The 25,266-nt window shown below is 39.9% G+C and overlaps 1 protein-coding gene across 2 annotated transcripts in view; it reads right to left on the reverse strand.

Moving 5' to 3' along the window:
* Positions 1-15,818: 15,818 nt before the first annotated feature.
* PLCB1 (phospholipase C beta 1) overlaps positions 15,819-25,266 on the reverse strand; it is a 648,142-nt gene continuing 638,694 nt past the window's right edge. Inside the window, exons 33-34 of one of the 2 annotated variants that reach the window (XR_012500533.1) lie at positions 16,708-16,889; positions 15,819-16,614 (exon numbers count right to left, since the gene is read on the reverse strand). The gene's annotated coding sequence lies outside the window, so the exon portion shown is untranslated. Of the gene's footprint in view, positions 16,615-16,701; positions 16,890-25,266 lie in introns of those variants that run through there. The other variant, XM_074346936.1, reaches the window with a different exon arrangement.

A 25,266-nucleotide genomic window follows, 5' to 3' on the forward strand; every position in this document is an offset into this window, starting at 1 on the left:
GCTAATAGCTTTTACTATGGGAAACCATATCTACATGCTTTGTGTCATCTCAGCATCCAGCTTATGCTGGAGGGAACAGGTTTGCAGCCCAGAAGCTATCCTTGCTGAATCATTACCAAAAAAAAAAAAAAAAAAAAAAAACTAGGGCAGAGGGAGGGGCTTCTTGCTTCCATATTAGCCCCAAGTGGCAATGTGTTACACCAGAGTTGTAACTTTGATAATGGCTTCCCTCTCAGCAGTGGGGGCGTCATGCAGGGAGCTCCCAGCCATGCTGACTGAAGCTCCGGGGCTCAACCCAGGGTGGGGAGATGAGCAAGCTGGGTGCTTATGGCCTCAGAGGCCAGGATGTGAGAGGGCTGCACTGAGTTAGTTATTCAGGAGCAAGGCTGGGGGTGGCTGAGTGTTGAATCTCCCTGTGAAGGCTGGCCCTGTCCTTGCTGGCAAAGCTGTCCATAATTTTGGGTCAGGAGGGCTGGTGATGGTACCTAAATCCCTATTGCCCAGCGTCGAGGGACAGCCTGGTGTTTCTCAGGCCAAGAAGTACACAGGACAGAGTGGAACTGGGTTTACACCCTGAGATCTAAGCAGGGACAATGAATAAGCTTTAGGGACTGAACAAAATTGCATACAAGCCCCCAGATTGGGATGAGCATTTCTTTGGGGACAGAGTCTGGATTTAATCAGTTTCTTAAAGGTGTCAATGACTACAAGCCAGTTAATTTTATAGGAGTCTGTTTCTTCCCATGTAGCCTCCAACCCATTGGGTACATTGGGCTGCTTCCTATACAAAAGCTCCTAAGAATCAGCTAAAATACCCACAGAATCACATGGAAACCTCTACAAGTGGTTTAATAGGCTTTAATTGAGTACCTCCTGTATGCCACTCACAGCACTAGTGTTGCAGTCAGTTTGGGCTGCGACAACAAAATACCAGCTACTGGGAGGCTTACACGTTACAGAGACGTTACTTTTCACAGTTCTGGAGGCCAGAAGCCTGAGATCAGGATGCCAGCATGGTTGGATTGGTGAGAACCCTTTTCTGGGTTGCAGATTGCCTGCTTCTCACCGTGTACTCATGTGTCTGAAAGAGAGCAAGCTAGCTCTCTGGCCTGTTCTTGTGAGGGCACTAATCCCACCTGTGGGGGCTCCACCCTCATGACTTAATCATCTCCTGAAGGCCCCACCTCCAAATCATCACATAGGAGATTGGATTTCAATGTTTGGCAGGAGGGCAGTATCTGCTACGTGAATTGTAGGGCTGAGGGCAAAATTAAAATGTGGGGCCCTGTATTCACAATTATTAAAATTTTTAAGACAGTGCCAGCAGAGCATTAAACCCAGCTTGGGGCCCTGTGTGACCACACAGGCTGCCCACCCATGAAACCAGCCTGCAGGAGGGAGATCTCACCAGATGGATTTTTTTCATGGAAGTAGGAAGAAAGAAGAGGTACTGGAGCAGCTGAAATGAGACAATGGGTGGAAGTTTGGAATTGCTCTTGAGGGGAATTGGAGATAGCACTGACTGTGGACTTGAAAGAGAATTACTGGGTGGGGATAAAAGCCCAGCTTTGTCAGAGGATGTGAATTAGTAGTAATCTGATTGTGATTTTTCACTGTTGGATTTCAAAACCTTGGTTATAGGGCTTAAAACACCCTGAATGGTACGCGTGAGGTTTTTCTAGGCAAATGTTAGTGAAGATCAAAAGAGCAAAAGAACAAAAGTTAATGATTAGACTAATTGGAATTATTAAATCCCCGAGGATGGGTTAGGGGGTTACTATGCAGAGAAGGAGCGCATATAATGCCTGAGGGTTGAATGGCCCATAAGTCAAGGTCTAAAGAAAGCACAAGCGTAGAAAAATTAGAAGAAGGAAAGGAAAGTGGATGGACCTTGAGCTGAGATGGGGTTATTGAGACATCAGATTTTAGGCGTTATCGGAATTCTAAGTTTCGATGGGTCTAGGACCCGGTTCTGTTGAGTTGAGGCTGCTTGAAGTGATAATGACTTGACCCACAGAGCATCACGCTTCAAAAATTGTAATCTTGTGATCGAATTGAGGCAAGTTACTCTCCTCCATGGAAGGTGCACCCTCCACTACTTGCAGCAAATTGGGTGTTGATAGATGCCGCCGCATATGGTGTGACAGATGGGGAGAGTCGGGGAGCGTGTTTTTCCCTTGTCACAGAAGTGTGTTCTCTTGATGGCTTTGCTCCTTTGTGGGGAGAGCTGTGCTTCTCCCAGTTCTCACCCCTCCCCCTCTGCTATGGAGAAAGGATGTGCCAGGCCTGGCACTCAGAGCGAGACAAGGAAGCTGTCCAGCGTACAACTGTCCAAGGAACCACGACACCATTTCTGCTCTAATTTCTTTTTTTTTTTTTTTAAGATTTTATTAACTTTATACACTTTTTTTTAATGGAGGGACTGGGCATTAAATCCAGGACCTTGGGCATGCTAAGCATGCACTCTACCACTGAGCTATAGCCACCATTCTCTGCTCTAATTTCTTTAGATATATTTTTTGTTAAAGTTTATAAAAGTGTTACAAACCATGAATCTGCACACAATGGAATCAATACAGAAGGCACCTATGTCCCTTTCCCTGTGACTATCTTGGTTTCCAACAGGAAAAGTTAGTTTCTCTGGCTTTTTATAAATAAAATCTTGCCATATGTACACTTTTGTATTTGACTTCTTTTGCTCTACATCCTATTTGTGAGATTTTTCTATGTTGTTGCATCAACTGAAGTTCATTCATCTTCACTGCTGTATAGTATCTCCTCATAGAAATACGCTACAACTTATTTGTCCATCCTACTTTTGGACATTTGAATTGTTTCTAGTTTGAGGCTACTAAGAATAGTGCTTTCTTGTACATCTTTTATTGAACTCTATTTACATTTCTATTATGTCTGTACTTAGAGTTGGCATTGCTGGGTCTCAGAACATACCTATCAATTCAGTTTTACTCAATAATGCCAAATTGGTTTCCAAAATGATTGTGTTATTTTATTCTCAGGAGCACAGTGAGAGAGTCCCACGTGTTCCACATCCTTGCCAATGTTGGTACTGCTTGTCTATTTAAAATTTGGTCATGCTTTTAGGTTGTGTAGCATCACATTGTATTCCTTTTCTTTTTGAATTGAACATGTATTTATTAAATAATCTCTTTTGGGCTTAGGGCCATGGTGGATTCTGAAAGATATTCCTAATGTGTTTGTCAGGACGGCTCTACTTGCAAGTGAGAGACACTCAACTTGAATTGGTGTAAGTGAAACAGGAGCGATTCCTTGCCCTTTCAACTAAGATGTGGGAAGGAAGCTGAAGCGGGGACTTGAACACTGTCAGGAATCTCTTGGTCTCTCATCTCGGCTTTCCTCTGAGTCTCGGCTTCATTCTTTCCTGGGGAAGGCTGGCTTCTTCACGTGGCTGGGCACATGGGCTGTAGTAGGACTGGGCTTAGTCTAAAACAAGGAAGGAGAATAGTGGCTCTTTGTCATCACTTCCGACACTGAAAACCCTGGAGATTTCTTATTAAAATAACGTGGGCTGTGTTCTCATCTCTGGACCCATCTTGGAGGTTATCAGTGGGGGAATTGGGAGGGAAGGCGGCAGATAAGTTACTGTGATTCACACATTTAGGTCAGGACCCAACCTTTGTCCAATCACTTTGTCCAGGGAGGCACTGATTATAGAAGAAGATACAACTCCTATTCTAAGAACATAGATCAAACTGAGGAAGGAGCAGTTCCCCACAATAAGGGAGATGAACAGATGTGGCCCCTGGAAGCATCCTCAGGAGCCAGGCCAGCATCACTTGGTGGGTTATTTATAAAAATGGTGGTGACTCTTCTCTTTCTGCTCCCCTTTGCCATGTGACATTGCAGAGTCTAGAGCCTCGTTTCTTGAATCTAGGCCAGCCCTGTGACTTCCTTTAAACAGCAGAATGCTTAGAAGTAACAGGGTGCCAGTTCTGAGCCCAGGCTCAGGGAGAATTGTGGATTTTACTCATTCTCTTTCCCCTCTCCCCAGCTGCGTGTGAACAAGCCCAGGTGAGCCTGCAAGAGACCACCTAGGCCATAGACAAGCTTGTCCATTTGTCCCAGTTGAGGACTCAGACATGTGAGAGAATACAGCAAGACCAGTAAAGCCAATGCTTACATGAGGAGCCTGGCCAAGATCAGATGAGTTATCCAGCTAAGTCCAGCCTAAATTGCCCACCTACAGAACTGCGAACTAAATATAGAGCTACTGTTAACCATACCATAAGTCACTTAATTTGGGGATTATTGTTTAATAATTAACAATATGGTTATTGGTATGTCACTTAACTTTGGGAATGTTTCTTGTGCAGCAGTAGCTAACCGATGATACACATCCCGATTTGTGATTCCTCTACAAGTAAGTCACATGAGATGTTCTTTTTAACACCAGAAACTTTGGTGGGAAAACAGAGCAGTCACACATGAAAAGGTTAAAGGACAATGTGAAATAGAGTTGATTAAACTATCAGTTTTTTAAAAATGCAGAAGCAAGTGTTAATGTAATGAGTGTGGAGAGACAAAGTATGAGGACTGGAAGAATGTTTGATGGAGATGTGGAGATTAAGGTGGGCCTCTGAGGAAATGAGAACACGAAGTACAGAAGAGGTAATGGAAGCCAGCCCAGATGGGTGAGCAGAGAATTCACGTTCAAATATGCAAATAAGCAGGACAGGTACCGGCAACAAATAAAAGACCTGCATGGAACTGTGCGTGGAGCCAGTGGATTAAGAGCCAGTAGGAAGAGGAGGAGTTGGAAGAAAGTGTGGTTCTATGAGCGAGGGCAGAAGAGGGACACACAGGTGGCCAAATGGAGACACACAGTTTAGACCCATATTCTTTTTATCATGAACAACGGTTTAAAAAAATTATTTTGGAAGACTGCAGAAATGGCCCTACTCCTTTACTTTTTCTTCTCTACCCACTTCATTTACAGTGTAGCTCTGTATCTCCTCCCATCAGTAGATGTCAGTTTCTCCAGCCCATGAATCAGAGATGGCCTTGTGATTTGCTCCGGACAGTAAAACGCGGAGGAAATGATTGTGTGTCAGTTTTAAGCTCAGGCTTTAAAAGGTCTGGCATGTATCCACTTACTCTCAGAGCCCTGCCTCTGCTGTGTGAGCAAACCCAGGTTAGCCTGCTGGAGATGAGAGACATGTGGAGCAGTGGGGGGCCTTCACAGCTGATAACCACCCGTGAGCAGCTGGTTCCCCATCCGAACAGGCAGCAGATTACGGGTCCAAAAGGGAGCCCACCTAAAATCAGATCCACTGCCTGGCTGAACCCAGCCCAAATTGTTGATTTGCAGGATTGTCAAGGGAAAAATTGTTGTACTAGGCCACTAAGTTTGGGGATGGTTTGTTATATAATGAAACAAATTGACTCAGATGCCAATATTGAAAAATTGGTAATTTCTCATAGAAACCCGAAAATATGCCTTCTTTTGAAAAAAAAAAATCGTAGGATGTGGAAATACTGAGCCTGCATTCCTGTTTGGCAACAACTGGGACTTGAGTGGATCTACCACTCTTAGGTGAGGACTGCAAAATCCAATTTGTTACCATTCCCATCATTCTCTATCTCCTGACCTAATTTACTCATTTGCATGTCCTAACCAGCCCCTATTAGGATATTAGTTTGCAACTCTAAGGAGTGTGAATATTTTGGGGGGATTTGGGGCAATAGAATGACATGATAAATGTAATTTTAAAAAAAGTCTGTCTGGGGGCAGTGTGTAGAATTGGGAATGTGGAGACAGGAGGCTAAGAGGCTAGAGAAATTTCAGCAGGAGGGCATTTGGAAGACACTGCAGATACAAAGTATCTGAAGACCTTTAGAACTGAATGGTTAGTCACAATGAAAATGGAGAAATTAGTCAAATTAATTATGAGAGTGGAATGATGTTTGGTTTATAAGCAAAGCCCAATTACCCTCTTAGGAAATGAAAGCTAGTACATTAAAGCCTAAAATTAACAGTATCCACTTCTAATGATGAATTAATTATTCAGGACAGAAAACTCAGTTGAGCTCTCAGGATCACAGCTTCTTCTGTCCTAATAAACACACACTGAAAAATACACTTCAAACCAAAATAGAGTTTTTCATTCCCTTAAATGTTTCTCTTTCTTTTCCAGAAATATCTTAACACTAGCTATTCCAGGATCTCCTAACTAGATAACCACAGCAATAATTGAGGCCAATGACATTGCAAGTCAAAGACTTGTGATGACTTCTTGGCAAAACTTCATTTGCAAAGAAATTGTCAGTCTTCAATAGAGAAGAGTGATCAGTGCAATGATGCTTGCCCATCCTCTGGATATTAACCTCAATCTGTGTGGGTTTGCTAAGCCACCCAGCTGCCTCCCCGTCTTCCCCCCTCTCCCTCTATGTTACCATAAGACCGAGGGCTCCACAGAACTTGGTTCAAAAATCACTGGTTACTTAGAATTCTGAGCGGATTGGTGAGAATGATTAGGGGGCATTTGAAACATTCTCAGCACATCATTACCATCACTGTCATGATCATTATTGTCATCCTCTTTAGAAACACTAAAAACTTAAATGTTCATAAGCTCCGTGCAAGGTCGAATGTAGAGGAAGTAAATAGTTACTTCATTCTGAGAAAAACAGCCCAGACATACAAGGCATGGAAAACAAAGCAGAGGAGGAAATAACTTCACAAATTCATAGAGTAAAAATTTTTTTCACCCAGTCCACCCAAAGTACTTACTTTCCCCCAGCCAACATTTCTGAGAGACGGGAATGGGACTGAGAATCACTAGCCTCCCATCTATTTCAAATCCAAGGAGAAAGATGGGTGAGCCAGGAGGGGTTGGTGGGGGGTTTCCTCTTTGGTAGAAGATAAACATCCTTGTGTTAGGCTTGGCTTCCTCTCCAGGTATGGTTGAGCAGTCCATCACACAAGCTTGCAAACTTCGTTTTAACCATGGTCTTCCAGCCCCAAATCTTGCTAAAATGCAGATCCTGATTCAGTAGGTCTAGGGCAGAGACAACATTCCACATTTCTAGTAAGACCCAGACCACACATGGGAGGAAAGTGTCTAAAGAAACATCCTTAATGCGTATGAGTCCATGGATTTACCGAGTTGCATCGACCTGGACGGGAAAGGGGATATTTGGGAACTTCCGGCTCATCAGTTGGGAACAATGATAAATTCTATCTACTTCCTAATACTTAATGGTGGCTTATGAGTGCTGATAAAGAAATGGGAAGTATCCTTTATTATATACCTGTGTGTCAGATATATATAGAACGTATATACATATATAAAGAATGTACCACGTAATGTTTAATATACATGAAGCAAACACACATATACATGTATATATAAAACTTTTATACTTTTCGGTTACATTAATGTAGAAGAAATTTCACATTGGGCTTTGAAAAGAAAGACAGTGTAAAGTAACTACATCACTGTAGTTCCTTCATTCATTAAATCAATAAGCCATTTATGGGGAGTCTACTGTATCTCAAGCATTGGAAGAGAAATAAGATTATGTCCTTACCTTGGAGTGGGGGATGATGATTCAGAGTCTAGTGCAAGAAACAAACGTAAATTTCTAAGCAATGTGGCAACTTTTACAACACATGTCTCCTACTGAAGTTCTCTTTCCAAATTGAAGGAAAAGTCTTGATTCACTACCAAGCCTGAGAAGACATCTCTGTTTACAAACTCGTTATTGAAATTTCCAGCAATGCAGGTGCAAAATGAGAAATAATTCTTGTCCTGGAAAGCATATGGCTCCTACAGATGGCTGTTTTCTTACCAGAAGAGACTGTCTCACAGTGAGAAGAAGTCAAAATTCCTGTTATGTTAAATAGCTTAAGTGATGAAACGAAACCTCCAATTCTTGACAACCTGCCAGACTGGATCTCCTGTGAAAACTGACTTTGTTGATTTTAGATGGTGTACTTCTTTCTCTTTTTCTGAAGCCCTCTACTCAATATGCGAGGTCTGTGGCTATTAGCTAAGTTTTCTTCTCTGTGGGTAAGTAACGGCTTCAGTGAAAAGCCCTGAAAAGGCTACACAAAGCAGTTTTATGGATCTTGTCCACAGAATAGCATCTTTCCTCCAAGGAGTTCTGATAAGTTTCAGTCTCTCTCCAATACTTTCAGATCAATAATCAGAAAGTTTATCAAACTCCCCAGGACTGTGGCCAGCACTTGGAGAACCTTTACGAGAATTAATTTTAAAAATTGCAGGCAGTTGAGTTAGGAGGATGACATCCCTTCTGCTGAGCTTATGACTCAAGACTTCACTTCATCCTCCATTACCCACTCTGTGGGACCACAGACTGCACAGGCCCACGCAGCAGTCTGGAATCACCTCAATTCAGGAGATCTCATCCTGGCTTTGACACCAAGTTGGATAAATGGCAATCTATTCCATACTCCAAGTAGCTTGGTTAATGCTCTCCAAAAACCAGACATTTCAGGCACTGTTTAGAGAGTCAATAAAAGGAGGAAGAGACAAGCTGAAGCTCAATTAAGTTTATAACGGACACCAACATAGCAAACTTCCAAGTGGGACTCAGGGGTACAGGGAGTCACAGAGAGCAGGGAGCTCGCCCCTTGGAGTTTTTCACTCTGTCCTGAGGTTGATCCAGGCAGTCCAACTCATCCTCCATCATCTTTTTAACTCTAACTATACTCCTAGGATGTGGGGAAGAACTCTCAACATTAGATGTCCTGCCAAGAAGCTGTACCACTTCCCAAAGACTGTTCTAGTGGACTGGCAGGAAGCTTTAACAATTTTCCTAGGGCCAGGACATAAATGAGGAAACAAGTTTGAGAAATGTCTTATCCAGTAATCTGTCCCACCTGGGCTGTCTTCCAGCACTGGCACCAGTTTGTTGAGTGGCCTCCTGGTGTCTTCAGATTTCATATTCATCGTGTCGTTTAATCTTGACTATGATACTGTGACATAGGAACTTTTATCCCTGTTCTGTAGTTGGGGAAAGAGGTTAATAAAAACAAAGGAACTTGTCCAAATTCAAATAGCTAGTTAAGAGATGGGACTGAGTTTTGACCCAAGGTCTTCAGGCTGCAGTTCTGTTTTCTTAATCACACAGTGTGGCTTTGAGTCTGATACTTGACCAGAGGGGCTCTGTGCCCAGCGTAAAAGCCAATGCTAGTCATTGGAGATGTGAAAATTGACCAGAGCAAGTGCAACCAGGACACACATGTCATTGATATGTACACATTGCTTCTCCAACTTCCAGGGAATCCCTTGTTGGTCTGCTTAGGTTTTAGGTTTTTTATTGTGATTTTTGGAGAAACAGATGAGTAGAATTAGAAGAAACAAATATTGTTAAGCAGTTGCTGTGATATGCAGGACTTTAAGAAGCTGGAGACAACAATTGTGTCATGTTGTGTAATAGTATTTACACAACTATTGTGTAAATAGACACAATAGTAAATAGACAGGGACAACAATTGTGTCATGTAGAGACCTTTGATACCTCTTTGAGTATTCTTGAAAGATTTAATTTACTTTTTTTTTTTTAAAATGAGGGACTTGTATTTCTTTGGAATGTGATCATGTGCCAAGATTGGCCAGGAGGTGGTCCAGTTGTCTGGGTTCTACAGTGACTAAGGAATCACTGGCAAGGTCCATCCTCTCTGTTAAACCACTTCTGACCAACATTTATTTACCTCAAGGTTTTTGTGCACTTTGGTTCGAGGGTCTGCTACAAAACATTACAGAGTGTTTGTGTGTGCACATGTGTGCATGTGCACTTTCACTCAGGCTTGAATTGACAACAGGTTCACCTTGTTCCACAAGAAGATATTTTAAAGGAGTTTGAGCCCTTTCCCCTGAGGCTCTACCTTAAAGAAATAACACCATGAAAATGGTTGACTTTTCTCCTTAGAAGGCACCAAGACAGCAGAACAAGTAAGCAATATTCAAATCAAAGAAATCCCCCAAGGTACCACCTGTTTGCAGGTTTCTTACGTTAGGTTGGCATCTGTTCACGTGCCCAAGAAGTTTGCCTGCACAGATTACAACTGCAGACCTGGCCGAGGATCATGTTCTGTGTAGAACAAGCTTCCTGGGAACAGGGACCAGAGACAAGAAGGGAAATAGACACCTCAGAGGCAGGGCACAAATGGGATGGAAAAACCTGATGGTGACTGCTCCCAAGGAATTACTTGAACATCTTACATGAGGCATTTGAATGTCTTCACCAAGGTCATTAGCTGTGTATGGAGCAAGGGCTTATTTTTAAAGTTTGACGTAGTCCGAGGAATGCTTTGTTCCTAATTTAGAGCACTTGTACTGAGAGCTTCCACGTCTCCGGCATCTGCCGCCACCCACCACATGTTCCACAGCAGGCCAAAGTCCACTTGTGGTGAAGTCCCAGAGTTCGCCAGCCCCACAGGGAGCTGTCAAGGCCTGGGAGAGAGGTTGTTTGGGGGATTATTTGGAAAGAAAATGAATAAGTCTTTAAAAAAAGACATCTTGGGTATGAGAATTTGGATTCTATTTCAGTAAGCATTCACTTTTCTCCCCTTTCTGTTGTGGGTAGAGTGTTCTCCTCCACTCTTTTGATTTTGGAGTTGACCATGTGACTTTCTTTGGCCCAGAAAGTGTTAGCAATTAGAAGGCAAACAGAGTCCTTCACTGAACTTGTGCAGTTTTGCTTGGCTATTAAACTCTGGTGGTCTGCCAGGAGAAGGGCTTCTTCTGGGTACCTGCCACTCCTATGAAGAGCAAACCTGAGCTCAATCCACAGTCTAGTGGACCCACAGCCTAAAGCAGAGCCATTCAGCTGAGCTCAGTCAAATCTGTGGTTGTGGTTTTAACGCTTGTCCTTATAAGCTGTTAGACTATTTGTTACACAGCATTATTACAACAGTAACTGGCTGATACATGGAGTTAACGATTTTTATGTTTTTTTCTGCACGTGGGTGAACACTTATGTAAACTGATGTGATAGAGTAAAAACTCCTTTCACACAAAGTATAGAAAGGGAGCTTCAACCAGCTTCAATCCAGAATTCTGAGACAAGAGAAAATAGTGGCTTGTGACAGAGTGAGCTACCCTCTAATGAGTTTTGGGGCTGAGTTTTGACCCAAGGTCTTCAGGCTGCAGTTCTGTTTTCTTAATCACACAGTGTGGCTTTGAATATGATGCCTTACCAGAGAGGATCTTTGCCTAGGGTAAGAGCCAACGCTAGTCACTGGAGGTGTGGAAATTGACCAGAGCAATTGTGACTGTGGAGCTTCCCCCGAAGTGAGCCTGTGGAGAGCCAAGATTAGCAGATACTGAAAGGTGGCAGTAAGGTATTTAAGTTAATTTGGTCTGAAAGCCTAAAGAATTCATTGAAATCCTCTCGCCCATAGAGACTGTCTTAAAAATTATCTAAAAAGTTTTGAATTTAAGTTGAAAACTTTAACTTAGATTTTCAGATTTCTAACACTTCTTGAAAAAACAATTAGAATGTCAGAAAATAGTGTGGTCACGTTTCTTCCTGATAATAAACATGGGAGCTGATTTGTTCCCCCTAGTTGTGCTTTCCAGCTTGGTGACATCCCTGCCATGTTCTGTCCTTCATTTTCAGCTGTCTCCTGGGATTTGGTTGCTTGACTTATCCTTAAGCAATGGGAATTGAGAATTGGGACACCTACTAACTCAATAACCCTTCCCCCATTTTAAGGAAACCTACAGAGGCAAAGAAAGACCTAAGTGCTTAGCTCAGATTGGATGCTCAGTGGGGTGACCATACATTAGTTTCGCCCATGACAGTCCTGCTTGATGCATATTGCCCTGGGCTAATTTATCAATTTGCATAAAAAATTATGGAGTCCTATCTGGCAGGCAATAGTGGCTTTCAGTGCCCCAGGAGCACCTCACATGACATCTCCATTCACTTTGGGTTTGCTCATAGCATGGTGATCTCTGGTAGTTAGAAGTCTTACATGGCAGCTCAGGGTATCCCAGGCTACAAGGCACAAGCTGTATCACTTTGTCTGACCTGGCCTTGGAAGTGATGCATCATTACTATCATCTCATTCTATTGGTCCTTATGCCACCTAGATTCAAGGCAGAGAACTTAGATACTACCTGGTGCTGAATGACTTAGGCAGTTAGTGGCAAAGTGAAGACTGGAGCTAAGTCCATTACTCCACTCAATGTGTATTCTTTCATTCCAAGAAGCCCTATTGGCCTCCATTTTCCATCCCATTTTTTTCCCTTCTTCACTGTATTATATTATTAATATATGAGTACCTATGTGTTCTAAGAGAGTAAGCCAAGCATGGTCTTTGGAAGGTCTTAAAATTTTTTAGAATTATGTGGAAAATCTTTTTTTTTTAATGTGTGTATCAGTCAGAGTTCTCTGTTGCAGACATAGGTTAAGAATTTATTAAACGGCTTTAGATAGTGCACTGCACCCCTGAAAGGGTCTGAGAACCAGTCTTGGAAGCTACACTGCTAGGAACAATTCCAACATTATACTGTGGATGACTGCTGCAGGGAAGAGCTGCTGCCTCTGCTCTTGGACAGACTCACCGCACCTCACCAGCTGCCTTGGAGCACAGTGTGACAGAACCTCCACCCACTACTACTTCTGAAAGCTCACTGTCTTTGCCTCTGTACCAGCCAGAATGGATCTGTGCCATACCTGCTTCCAAATGTCTTCTGCATTTGTACCTGAATGGTTGCTCCTAGGCCACCTGTCTGTACCACAGCTGCAACCATAGTAAGTGAATTTCTAGTGTCTATTCTGGAAATATGCAGATTAATAAAGTGGGAAAACCCTCAAGCATAAAAATAGTGTTTATAAGGTGCTGAGAAGGCAAAAAGCACCAAAAAGTTCTACCATGTGAATGTGTACATATGTATGCTTTTCTGAATCAAAGGTTCCTTGTTTCCGTCAGTCTTCAAAGAGGTTTCTAATTCTCACATGTTAATAATCAGTGCTCCATGGACCTCCCTGGTACAGACACAAATCTGTGTGTTTGGGTCCTTTTGTATACAAGTCCATTATATTTTTCAGAATTGAGGACGGTGAGGTCCAATTACCTACATCTCTCTGATCTAATAATATAACTAATTTATAAAAGCCAGATGGCTATTAGAGTGGTATTTTGGTTCTATTGTTAAATCTGTTTTTTGTTCCTCTTTGGAACGATGATAAAGCATGCAGTTCACTAAAGCCTTGATTAACAAGGGTGCTTATTTTAATAGATTTTGTTTGTTTGACTTCTTTGAGAATAGAATGGCAAAATCAAATGAAAACAAAAATCATAGAGAGTTTCCAATAAGGATTTGTTCTAAAAATACATTTTTGGGGGTGGCTTAGAGTAGGAACACATTCAGCTCAGCTTTCTATAATATCTAATATTTGATGTAGAAGCAGATTTCCCAAAGACTCAATAAATGCTCGACTATTTTAAAAAATCAGCTTTTCTCATGATTTCCTCACTATTTAGGCAGAAATGTAGAGTAAGACATTTGGGAGGATTCCACACGACACACAAGATTAGAACTTTATCTGAGGCATAGAGAGGGTGAAGTGTCTTGTGCAAGATTAGCAACCTTATGGCAAAGACTGAACTGGAACTGAGGACTTCTTATTCCTAACGAGGTGTCCTCACCTCTAAAACACCTCACCTCTAAAACAGGAAGACCTATAACAGTTTGTACTAGTTAGTTACTGCCATGTAACAAACCATCTAAAAGTTTAAAAGCTGAAAACAAAACTATTTATTAATGTTTACAAGTTTGCATGTTGGCTGAGTGGTTCTGCTGCTTTGGGCCAGCCCCACTAATTCAGGTGGGCTCACTCATGCATCCGTGATCAGCTGCTGGTTGGTAGGTGGCTTAGCTAATCTTGGTTGGGCTCTATCACACATCTGCTGCTTCAGCGGGGAAAATGAGGTCAACTCTGCTGCATGAGGTTCTGTCCTTCAGCAGGTACACAGGCCTGTTCTCATGATGGTCGCAGGGTTACGGATGATAGAGGTCTAGTCTGAGAACTGGATTATTGGAGTCATCACACTTTATTAGCCAAAGCCCATCCTAAGGCCAGCCCAGATTCAAGGGGAGGGACGAGACATCACTCCTTTGATGGCAGGACCGACTAAGTCACATTACAAAATACAGAGATCCTGTAAAGAATTAGTGCCATTTTTTTTTTCAATCAATCTGCTACAAGTTAACTAATTCACTCAACATTTATTGCTTGTCACCCTGTCATATTTTTATTAATTGTGGCTGGCCTAATGCTACAGTAAGATCTAGGGATGCAATAAAGAATAGAATCAATCTTGTACTTATTTCTTAGTGAAAAATATCATATAACTAAACATCTGTTTCCTTAGATAATTTGGTGACTCGTGATAAGGTTTTTTATCAGGTTTTTTATCACTGGCCTGAAAGTCATTATTTCTTAAATTTGACATTATACCTTCTATAAAAAAAAATCACACAAGAAATTCAGGAGTAATTTAGTGTGCGTAAATTAAAATTGGCTTTGCTGAGAATAATTGACTTCTCAGAGGTGCGGCCAACAGGGAACTGTCAGGCTAGATGAGTTTTTACACATCTCGGGGAGAAATTGGAGCTCCAAATGCTAAATTTAGCTTACAAGGATATCATACGTACATTTGACAACCTGAAGGTCTTCAAATTATAGGGAGAGTCTGGGCTGTCTCTACCTGTTATTTCTCTATCCAAGTGATATTTCAGCTGAGATGTATGAGTGGAACTGTAAAGCATCCCCAGACAATAAAAGAGCCACTTAATTTTTGGACTTTGATTGACTACTTTCCCAGGTTATAGATAGTAATATTTTTGTATTATCCAGATGCAGGACCTGGTCTAAGCAGGATCAAAGGTGATTTTCAGGAAAATAGTCTAAAAATTTTACAACATACTCAATGGAAACTGAGTAACTCTCTCGCAGAGAACAACTAAAATACTAGATAAAGTAGAAACCAAAATATTTTCTTAAAGGCAATGAAGAGATGGGAAGGTAGCAAGTAATTACTGTGCCAAAATCTAAGGAAAAGGTAGAATCCAGAGAAGGAAGCAGAGCGCTGAAGCCAGTGTTATCCTGAGAATATTTACCTTTTCAGACAAATTTGAACTTTAGTGTTGATGGACTCACTGGATGAGACAGACAGAAATTAAAACCCAAGATCCCATTCGAATCAGAGAATCTGACAGTAGACACTTCACTCATTAGGCTAGTGCCTCAAGGGGTCCAATGTTAGAATGAAGGAAAATCAGAAGTCATCCTAACACTGTATTTATTACAGGACCTGCAAAAAGGTGTTTTGATTTTCAGTTGGAGAAAAAAAAATAGTCCCAAAGAGATTGTGTCTCACAAACTAGCCTCACAAGAGTTTTCATCCTTAAGATGGACCATTACATACATTAATGGTTCAGAAACATTAAAAAAAAAAAAAACACAAAAGGTAGCTGGATTGGATACTCCCCTAGGCACCACATAGAAAAAAACACCGATCCTTTCTGTCACAAGGCATCTCCATTAAGTCTCAGAGAATGTTCATAAATAATGTTTTGAGGAAAATAAGCATTGTATAGTAAAAATTGATTAAGCACACAAGAAGATAAAAGACCATAAGCAAGAACCAGCAGAAACCAAACTGTGACACTGATGGATATAAAACAATTTACTATACCTAAAGGAAAAAAGATAAGCAGAAATAATTTTCAAACAACAGATACCATGAAAAGTGACCTAACAGTTTTAAAAGAGTACCAAATAAAACATCTACAAATTAAAAAAAAATACGATGGCTGAAATAACAAACAACACAATAGGAAGGATATTCACAGATCAGACAAAGCTAGAGTAAATTGAAAGATAGGTCAGAAGAATTGTATAGGATTATTAGTTGAAAATGATATTATTAGTTGATAGGATTATTAGTTGAAAATAAGACTATTAGTTGAAAATGATGGTTTTTTTCAGAGGCCATTATAAAATCGTGCTGAGTGGGCAGGAAGCAGAGAGCACGTGGGAGGGCATGGACAGCTAGGTTAACTAATTCAAGTCACGTGGTTATCCAGTCTCCCCTTGGGTTATGCGGGACTTGGAGAGGTAATAAACAAGACAAACAGCAAAGAGCAGGGCCTTATAGCCCCAGAGTTAGAATCCAGCACATAATAAGGTAGAATAATCTAATCGATTGAACCTCAGACCACCATGGGCCATTGGAACAGAAAAGGCAGAGTGTGGCATCAAGCATATTCAGGTGAGAATTCAGGCATGCCTAGGTCTTAAAATCAGAGAAGAGCAAAATGTGGGGTTAAATGAGACATTATCACCAAGATTTCAAGCAGGGAGAACAGGATGGTTGGTCAACATGGAAATCTCTAAGGGAACTCTTTCTTCGCCAAGGTTGGCCAGTTGAACAACTTTTTATCTTGCATATTATAAAAATGTGTAGTCCTCTGGGTCTTAAATGAGCTCAGGCCTTTTAGGTATCAAGAATTATCTTCATGAATTTAGTAGTCTTTGGTAGGGTATGCATTATTTTTATATAACCCAAGTTCATTTTTGAGTACTTCTCTGCTAAAAAAAAAAAAAAACAAAAATCCTCAGTTAATTCTTTTCAGTTGCAGCCATGTTTCAGAAGGACCAATATATGCCAGAGGGAATGCCTACCTGATCTTTAATTCACCTTTCTATGCAGGCCTCCGCTGAGTCATCCATGGTCTTGCTTTGTTCCTGTCTTCCTGGTCTATTTATATCCAATGGTCCTCTTGACTTCATCTGCTCCATCCTTGAGAGTCCTGGAATTTTTCTGTTGTTTCCATTCCACTCTAGGATATAGAAATTTCTTGAAGCTGCATAAACACAGTTTGATAAGGTTAACTGTGTTCCCTCCGGGGTCTTGTTATTTCTTTGGTTCTTTGCATAAGAAGCAAAATTTCTCTCTCAGTAAGCCCCTGAGACCTATACACATTTTTTTCAGAAATATAATTGGTTTACAATGTTGTGTTAATTCTAAGGATACAGCAAAGTGATTCAATTATACATATACATATGTATATTTTTTCAGATTCCTTTCCATTATAAGATAATATATACAAGATATCAAATATAGTTCCCTGTGTTATGCAATAGATCCTTGCTGTTTATTTATTTTATGTATAGTAATGTATATATGTTAATCCCAAACTCTTAATTTATCCCTCCCCCTAACCCCTTCTTCCTTTGGTCACCATAGTTTTTTCTATGTCTGTGAGTTTTCTGGTTTGTAAGTAAGTTCATTTGTATTATTTCTTTAGATTGCACTTATGTAGTGATATCATGTAGTATTTTTCTTTCTCTGTCTGGCTTACTTTACTTAGTATGACAATCTCCAGGTCCATATATGTTGCTGAAAATGGCATTATTTAATTTTTTTATGGCTGAGTAGTATTCCATTTTATATGTATATGTGGGTGCATATGTATGTATATGTGTGTGTGTGTGTGTATAATCACAACTTTTTTTATCCAGTCATCTGTCAATGGACATTTAGTTTCCTTCCATGTCTTGGTTATTATAAATAGTGCTGCCATGAACATTGGGGCACATGCATCTTTTCAAGTTATAGTTTTATCTGGATATATGCCCAGAAGTGGGATTGCTGGATCATATGGTAACTCTATTTTTAGTGTTTTCAGAAACATTCATACTGATCTCCATAGTGGCTGCACCAAACTGCATTCCCACCAACACTGTAGGAGGGCTCCCTTTTCTCCACAGCCTCTCCAGCATTTATTGTTTGTAGACTTCTTAATGATAGCCATTCTCTCTGGTGTGAGATGATATCTCATTGTAGTTTTGATATGCATTTCTCTAATAATTCGTGATGTTGAGCATTTTGTCACATGCCTGTTGGCTATCTGTATGTTCTCTTTAGAAAAATATCTATTTAAGTCTTCTCCCCATTTTTTGATTGGGTTTTTTTTTATATTAAGCTATGTGAGCTATTTGCATATTTTGGAAATTAATCCCTTGTTGGTCTCATCATTTGCAAATATTTTCTCCCATTCCAAGGGTGTCTTTTTGTTTTGTTTATGGTTTCCTTTGCTGTGCAAAAGCTTTTAAGTTTAATCAGGTCCCATTGCTTATTTTTGTTTTTATTTCCATTACTCTGGGAGAGGGATCGAAAAAAATATTGCTGTGATTTATGTCAAAGAGTGTTCAGTCTATATTTTTCTCTAAGAATTTTAGAGTATCTTGAGCCCTATACTTTTAATACATCCCTTACATCTCTTTATATTTCTCCCAGCTCAGACAAGAGCTATTTTGTCTCATGACTTCTCCCAAACATTTTGTCCATAACTGGAATCCTTTCCATTCTGCTGGGTGTACAGTCTTTTGAATGACAAAGCCCAGGAGAAGAGACTCGCAGATTTCTAGCTTCCCACCTTGTTGCTCTCCTTCCCTGAGGCATGGAACACAGAAAGGCTTAGCTTTAAAAAAATTATTGAAGTATAGTCAGTTTACAATGTTGTGTCAGTTTCCGGTGTATAGCATAATTGTTCAGTTATACATATACATACATATTCGTATGTATATGCTTTCATGTTCTTTTTCATTATAGGTTACTACAAGATATTGAATATAGTTCCAGAAAGGCGTAGCTTTTTGAATCAAAGGAGGATCAGTAACATGTTGTCGGCATATAGTGACACTTTTACCTCTTCTTTTCCAATTTGGATCCCTTTTATTTCTCTCTCTTGCCTGATTGCTGTGGCTAGGACTTCCAAGACTATGTTGAATAGGAGTGGTGATAGTGGGCATCCTTGCCTTGTCCCAGATTTTAGTGGGAAGCTTTTGAGTTTCTCACCATTGAATACCATGCTGGCTGTAGGTTTGTCATATATAGCTTTTATTATGTTGAGATGGGCAAAATATTTTGGAGAAAAGACTACATGATTTGATATTTTAAAAATTATCTACCTGCTTATCTTTAGAAACAGCATTGCCCTAGATCCAGCTAGTGGGAGTTTCTGCTTTGGATCCATGCTTTAGAGGGCTTCACTCTGGCCTTTTTCTGGCTGTACCTCCCCCACAGTGAGGCATTTGCTGGGCTTAGGGCACCTGCCAACCAGGAAGCAGATATTCTATCTGTGACAATCATGTATATGGAGAGGAAAAATGGGGAAAGTAGTTTTAAGAGACTTTGTAGCATGTTGTGAATCAAATCCTACTTTGGTATCATTAATAGAGATTTCAGTACATATTTATCTCCCAAATAAACTATTTGGACTCACAAACTGTCAGTAGGTTAGGGACCATATCTTAGGTTGGAAAAGTCAGGGCTGCCCCTTGCTGCAGGTAACTGGGAGATGATTTAGGGAAGAACTTTTGAAAGATAAAAAGTATTACGTGCCATTTGATGCTGAAGACCCTCTGTCCCCATCTGGGTGAGTGTGGGTGCGCATGCACGTGTGTAGCTCTCTCACAGTAAAAGGGGACTAGACCTTTCGTTTATAACTGTGTTGGGGTACAGATATGCAATACGATGCATTCTTAGGAAGCAGCCTTGAAGATGTACTTATCTAGGCATGATTATGACCAAGAAACCTGAGCTTCTAACTTAACGGAGCCTGGGGCAGAGCCAGTAGGTCCTGGAACATAGTAGGTGTTAAATAAATTGTGCTGACTAAATGTATTACTGGAAAAACGTTGATGATAGAGTATTAACAGCATCTCCCAGTGTAAGAATAATTCTATTTTCACCCACTTAGCTTGTGAGCCTTTTGGGGGATGAATTAGGCAATACTGGAATATTCAGGAATGATAGAATGATTGCACTGGAAAGGTTAAAGGATTAGTCAAAAGTCAAAGACTGTTGAGGAAAACAACACATCTAAAGATGAGGGTGATGGGAGAGAAGACAGGAGATTTGGGAGGAAGCTTCTTTACCTGTGACAATTACGTACAGAGAGACACAAAGAAATGGGGAAAGCAGTTATAAGAGATTTTGTAGTACGTCATGAATCAAATTTTATTTTGGTACATTTTATAGAGATTTTATTACAAATTTATTTCTTATTAACTATTTTTTTTTTTTGGTCTTGGACCAGTGTTACTTTTAATACAAGGCTCCCTGGAGACTGGGGTTTCTATTTATTTTAAATAAGTGAATGTACAATCTTAGGTCCTTATGAAAGATACTTCTTTGAAATAAAAAGAGGAACTTATGATATTTTATTTATTCTGAGGTAGACTTTTACTTTTTTAAAAAGTACTAATTTTTAAAAATTGAAGTATATTTGAGTTCCAGTGTTATATTAATTTCAGGTGTGCAGCACAGTAATTCAATATTTTTATAGGTCATACCCCATTAAAAATTATTACAAAATAATGGCTCTCATTCTTTGTGCTGTACAATATATCCTTGTTGCTCATCTATTTTATACATAGTAGTTTGCATCTCTTAGTCTCATATCCTTATCTTGACCCTCCTCCCTTTCCTTGCCCCTCTGATAACTGCTAGTTTGTTTTCCAAATCTATCAGTCTGTTTCTGTTTTGCAATATACTTTTGTTTGCTTTATTTTTTTAGATTCTACAAATAAGTGACATTATATAGTATCTATCTTTCCCTGTCTGATTTACTTCAGTAAGCATAATATTCCCTAGATCCATTCACACAGCTGCAAATGGCAGAATATCATTTTTATGGCTGAGTAGTATTCCACTGTGTATATATACCACATCTTCTTTATCTATTCATCTGTTGATGGACACTGATGTTGCTTCCATATCTTGGCTATTATAAATAGTACTGTTATAAACATTGGGGGGCATGTTTCTTTTTGAATTAGTGTTTTCATTTTTTCAGATATATATAGAGGAATGGAATTGCTGGGTCACATGGTAGTTTTATTTTTAGTTTTCTGAGGAAACTTCATACTGTTTTCCATAGTGGCTGCACCAATCTACATTCCCACTAACAGTATACAAGAGTTCCCTTTTCTCCATTTGCTTTCCAACATTTGTTATCCATAGACATTTTGATGATAGCCATTCTGACAGGTGTGAGGTGCTATCTCATTGTGGTTTTGGTCTGTATTTCTCTGACATGTTAACAAGTGTCACATCCTCTTCTTGCATTGATTCCTCTATCATTTATAATGCCCTCCTGTGTCTTTTGTTACAGCCTTTGTTTTATAGTTTATTTTGTCTGGTTTGAGCATTGCTACCCCTGCTTTCTTGCTGTTTCCATTTGTACAAAATATCTTTTTCTAACCTCTCTCTTTCAGTCTATGTGTGTCTTTAGCTCTGAATGAAGTCTTTTTAGGTAGTATGTATATATTTTTATCCAATTAGTCACCCTGTGTCTTTTGACTGGAGCATTTAGTCCATTGACATTTAAAGTAATTATTGATAAGTATGTACTTACTGCTATTTTATTGCTTGTTTTCTGGTTATTTTTGCAGTTCTTTGTTCATTCCTTCTTCTTTTTCTTTCTTCCTTGTGGTTTGATGATTTTCTTTAGAAGTATGCTTGGATACACTTTTGCTTTTAACCTTTCTAAAACAGAGTTGCACCTTTATGTTTGATGAAGAGTCATAATTTAGTTGCAAGATTTTTTCTTTTTTATTAATATATTTTTTATTGACACATTAAACTTTTGACAGCATAACTTTGATAACATGTTATGTAATTCACTTCAACTTTTAAAAGCTATGTGGCAAATATTTCCATGGTAATGGTCAAACTTTCGCTTGTCCTTAATAAATTTCCTTCCATAAAAAATTCACTGGATCCTAGTGACTTCAACTTACTTTTATGAGACTATTTTGCAGCTTATTTTTAAAAGGAAGAGAGAAATCTTGGAAAATATACAAATATTTGATATTTAGTTAAAAAAATAAGGAGACAAATGACTTTTTGGCTTCACATAGAAAATAACCAGCACCATTTCCTAAGTAACCTCCAGCTATTCAGTGCCTCATGGAAGAATGATGATTGAGAGAGGCTTTCTAAGGCAAAGTCTTGGGGTGAACAGGCACAAAAAGGACTGGAGGACAAAAATTAAGAAAGGGGACCCAGATTTTAAAATAAATATTCACCCAATTGAAAAATACACAAAAGGTTTGAATAGACATTTCTCCAGAGAAGATGTTCATATTGTTAGGATATACAACATCATTAGTCATCAGTGAAATGTGAATCAAAACTGCAATGAAATAATACTCCACATCCACTAGAATAGCAGTAATAAAAAAAAAAAAAACAGCAAGTGTTGGCAAGGATGTGGAAAGATTGGAATCTTCACCCATTGCTGAGGATGTAAAATGATGCAGCCACTTTTGAAAACTGTCTGGCAGCTCCTCAAAAAGTTAAACAAAGTAACTGTATGAACAAGCAACTTCACTCCCAGGTGTATACCCAAGAAAACTGAAAACATATTTCCATACAAGAGCTTGTATATGAGTGTTTACAGCACCATTACTTACAATAGTCAAAAAATGGAAACAACCCAAATGTCCATCAAGTGATGAGTGATTAAATTAAAAATGTTTATACAATGGCATATTATCCAACTATTAGAAGAAGTGGTACATGCTACAACCTGAAATCCCAAATTTTTAATTTTGACACTGGCTAAATGAAAGAAGCCAGACACAAAAGACCACATATTGTGTAAATCTAATCATATAAAATATCGAGGATAGACAAATCCACAGAGATAGAAGATAGATAAATGGTTTCCAGGGGCTGAAGAGAGGAGGTAGGGAAACAAGGGAATGGGAAATGATTGCTAATGAGTAGGGGGGTTCCTTCTGGGGAGAGGGAAATGTTCTGGAATTAGACAGTGGTGATTGATGACCAATTTCTGACTATCCTAAAATCCATTGAAATATGTACTTTAAAAGAATGAACTTTATGATATGTGAGTTATAGTTTAATAAAACTATAATTAAAAGTATATGCAGAAAGCTCAAATAAACAATCGATCTGTACGTGGATTCCAGGGGGCAAAACTGGCTCCTGAGTTCTCTCTTGTGGGCAAAAAGAAGCTGTTGGTGTGCCTGGAATCCAAGGTGAGCCTAGCTTTCTCCACCTGTGTTTAGAATGTAATATTTGGTGATTTACCTACTTTCATCTGTCACTAGCAGTTTTGTATTTTGAAGTTGGTCCCATAAGTAAAAGTAAAAGGATGTGGCTCTGGGTGGTCTAGTCCTACCATTAGAGTGTTGCTCATTCATGAGGTGCCTAAACAGTATGGTAGCTTTGAGTTAATGACACATTATTCAGATGTCAATTGTTTATTTTTTTCTACCTTAGCATTAATATTTGGATGAGTAAACAAATTTATTTGCCATAAATGCAATATTTATTGAGGGATTTCATTATGATGGGTTTGAGGATTCAATGACAAATGAGACATGACCCCTGGTATCAAAGGTGTCAATGGAGGATGTATTTAAGTCAGAGGGCCATGACATTGCAGTTGGCATATACTCTATGCAAAAGAAAGTAGCTGGTGTTGATGGATTCATTATATTAGTGGCCACCATTAATGACCACTTGAGTCCACATCATTTTCCCTATGACGTTGTAGTATCCTTTAAATATGGATCAAGGCTGGTTTTCTGGCTTACGTTCACAATAATAGAACAGAGGTGGAAGTAATGGTGTGTTAGTTCTGAGTTTAGACCTCAAGAGGCCTTGATCACTTTTGCTTGTTCTCTGTATCCTGCCTTGGACATGTGAAAAAGCCATCACTAGCCTGCTGAAGGGAGAAAAAAATCACATGGAACAGAGACAGATCAGCCTAGTTGTTCCAGCCAAGGCCCCAGACATGTGGAAGAGCCCAGCCAGGATCAGTCACCAACCTACTCACAGCTGACTACAGATGTTCGGATGAGCCCCAGTGAGATCAGCCCAGCCCAGCTCAGATCAACAGAGCCATGCACTTATCTGTAGACTCACAGTCAATAGAAAATGGTTGTTTCTAACACTAAGTGTTGGTGGTGTTTGTTATGCAGCAATAGATAACTGATATAGTTATCTATGCAATGGAAGCACAGATGAGAGGGAGCTTGGGTGGATCAAAGAAGGCTTCCTAGAGGAAGTGACATTTACTCTATAAACCTAAAGGGGACTAAGAGTTAGCCAGGGAAAAGAGAGAACCTGAGTGTGAGTGTGTGCACAAGTGTGTTTTGGGGAGGGGTTCAAGGGGAAGAGAAACAGAAAGAAAAGGGTCTAAGGAGCTGAGGGAATAATATTTAAAAAACCTGGGAGTTGAGATAGTCCATAAGGTTGGTGGATGAGAGGAATACTAAGAGATGAAACTGGAGAACAATGTAGGAACCAAATCACATAAGATCCAAAACATTTTTAAGGGTTTTAGACTTTATTCTGAGGACAGCTGGGGTCTTTTAAAAGCTTTTAATTCCAATTTTGCTTTTGTATGATCAGTCTAGCTCCACCATGGAGAAATGGCTACACAATTTAGGACTAGAGGCATGGAAACCATTTAGGAGAAACTTGGTCGGTGGAAGAGGATGGTGGCCTGAGCTTGGGTATTAGCGGAGGGGATAGACAGTGTACAAATATGAGGGCTATTTCACAGGGTCAGAACTGATCCAGGTTGGTGATTTATTGGAAAGTGAATGAAGGAGAGGGAGCTGTCAAGGATGATGCCCACCTTTTGTTTGGGCAACTGAATTGATATTGGTTTTATTCATTGGTGTAGAAAACAAAGGACGTGGAACAGATTAAAGTGTAAGTAAATTCAGTTTGGTGCATACTGTATGGGACAGACTATATTTTCTGAAGATGGCCATGCCTATGTATTTATTCCATTCCTCACATTCTTCAGTGTGACCTGCACTGAAGTGAGATGGGGTCTATGTTTGTTCCTTCCTCTTGAATCTGGGAAGGGGCTTGTCACAGCACCAACGATCAGGGTCCAGCATAAGTGACAGTATGTCACTTAGAGGTTCAGTCATAAAAATTTTGACACAGCTTCTGCCTGGCTCCCACTCACAAAGATCATCCTTGGAATCCAGCCACCATATTGTGAGAAAGCCCAGGCCATGTGGAGAGGACATGTGTGGTGATCCAGCCTGGAGCCCCAGCTAGCTTTTCAGCTGATGCATCATCAACTACCAAGCATGTGAGTAAATTAGCCTTTGGAAAATTCTAGCTTCCAGCCTTCTAATCTTCCAGCCAAGACGGCAGCCATCATGGAGTGGAGACCTGGC

Source organism: Camelus bactrianus, chromosome 19 (assembly GCF_048773025.1).
Source record: "Camelus bactrianus isolate YW-2024 breed Bactrian camel chromosome 19, ASM4877302v1, whole genome shotgun sequence".
In the NCBI taxonomy this organism is placed as follows: Eukaryota; Metazoa; Chordata; class Mammalia; order Artiodactyla; family Camelidae; genus Camelus; species Camelus bactrianus.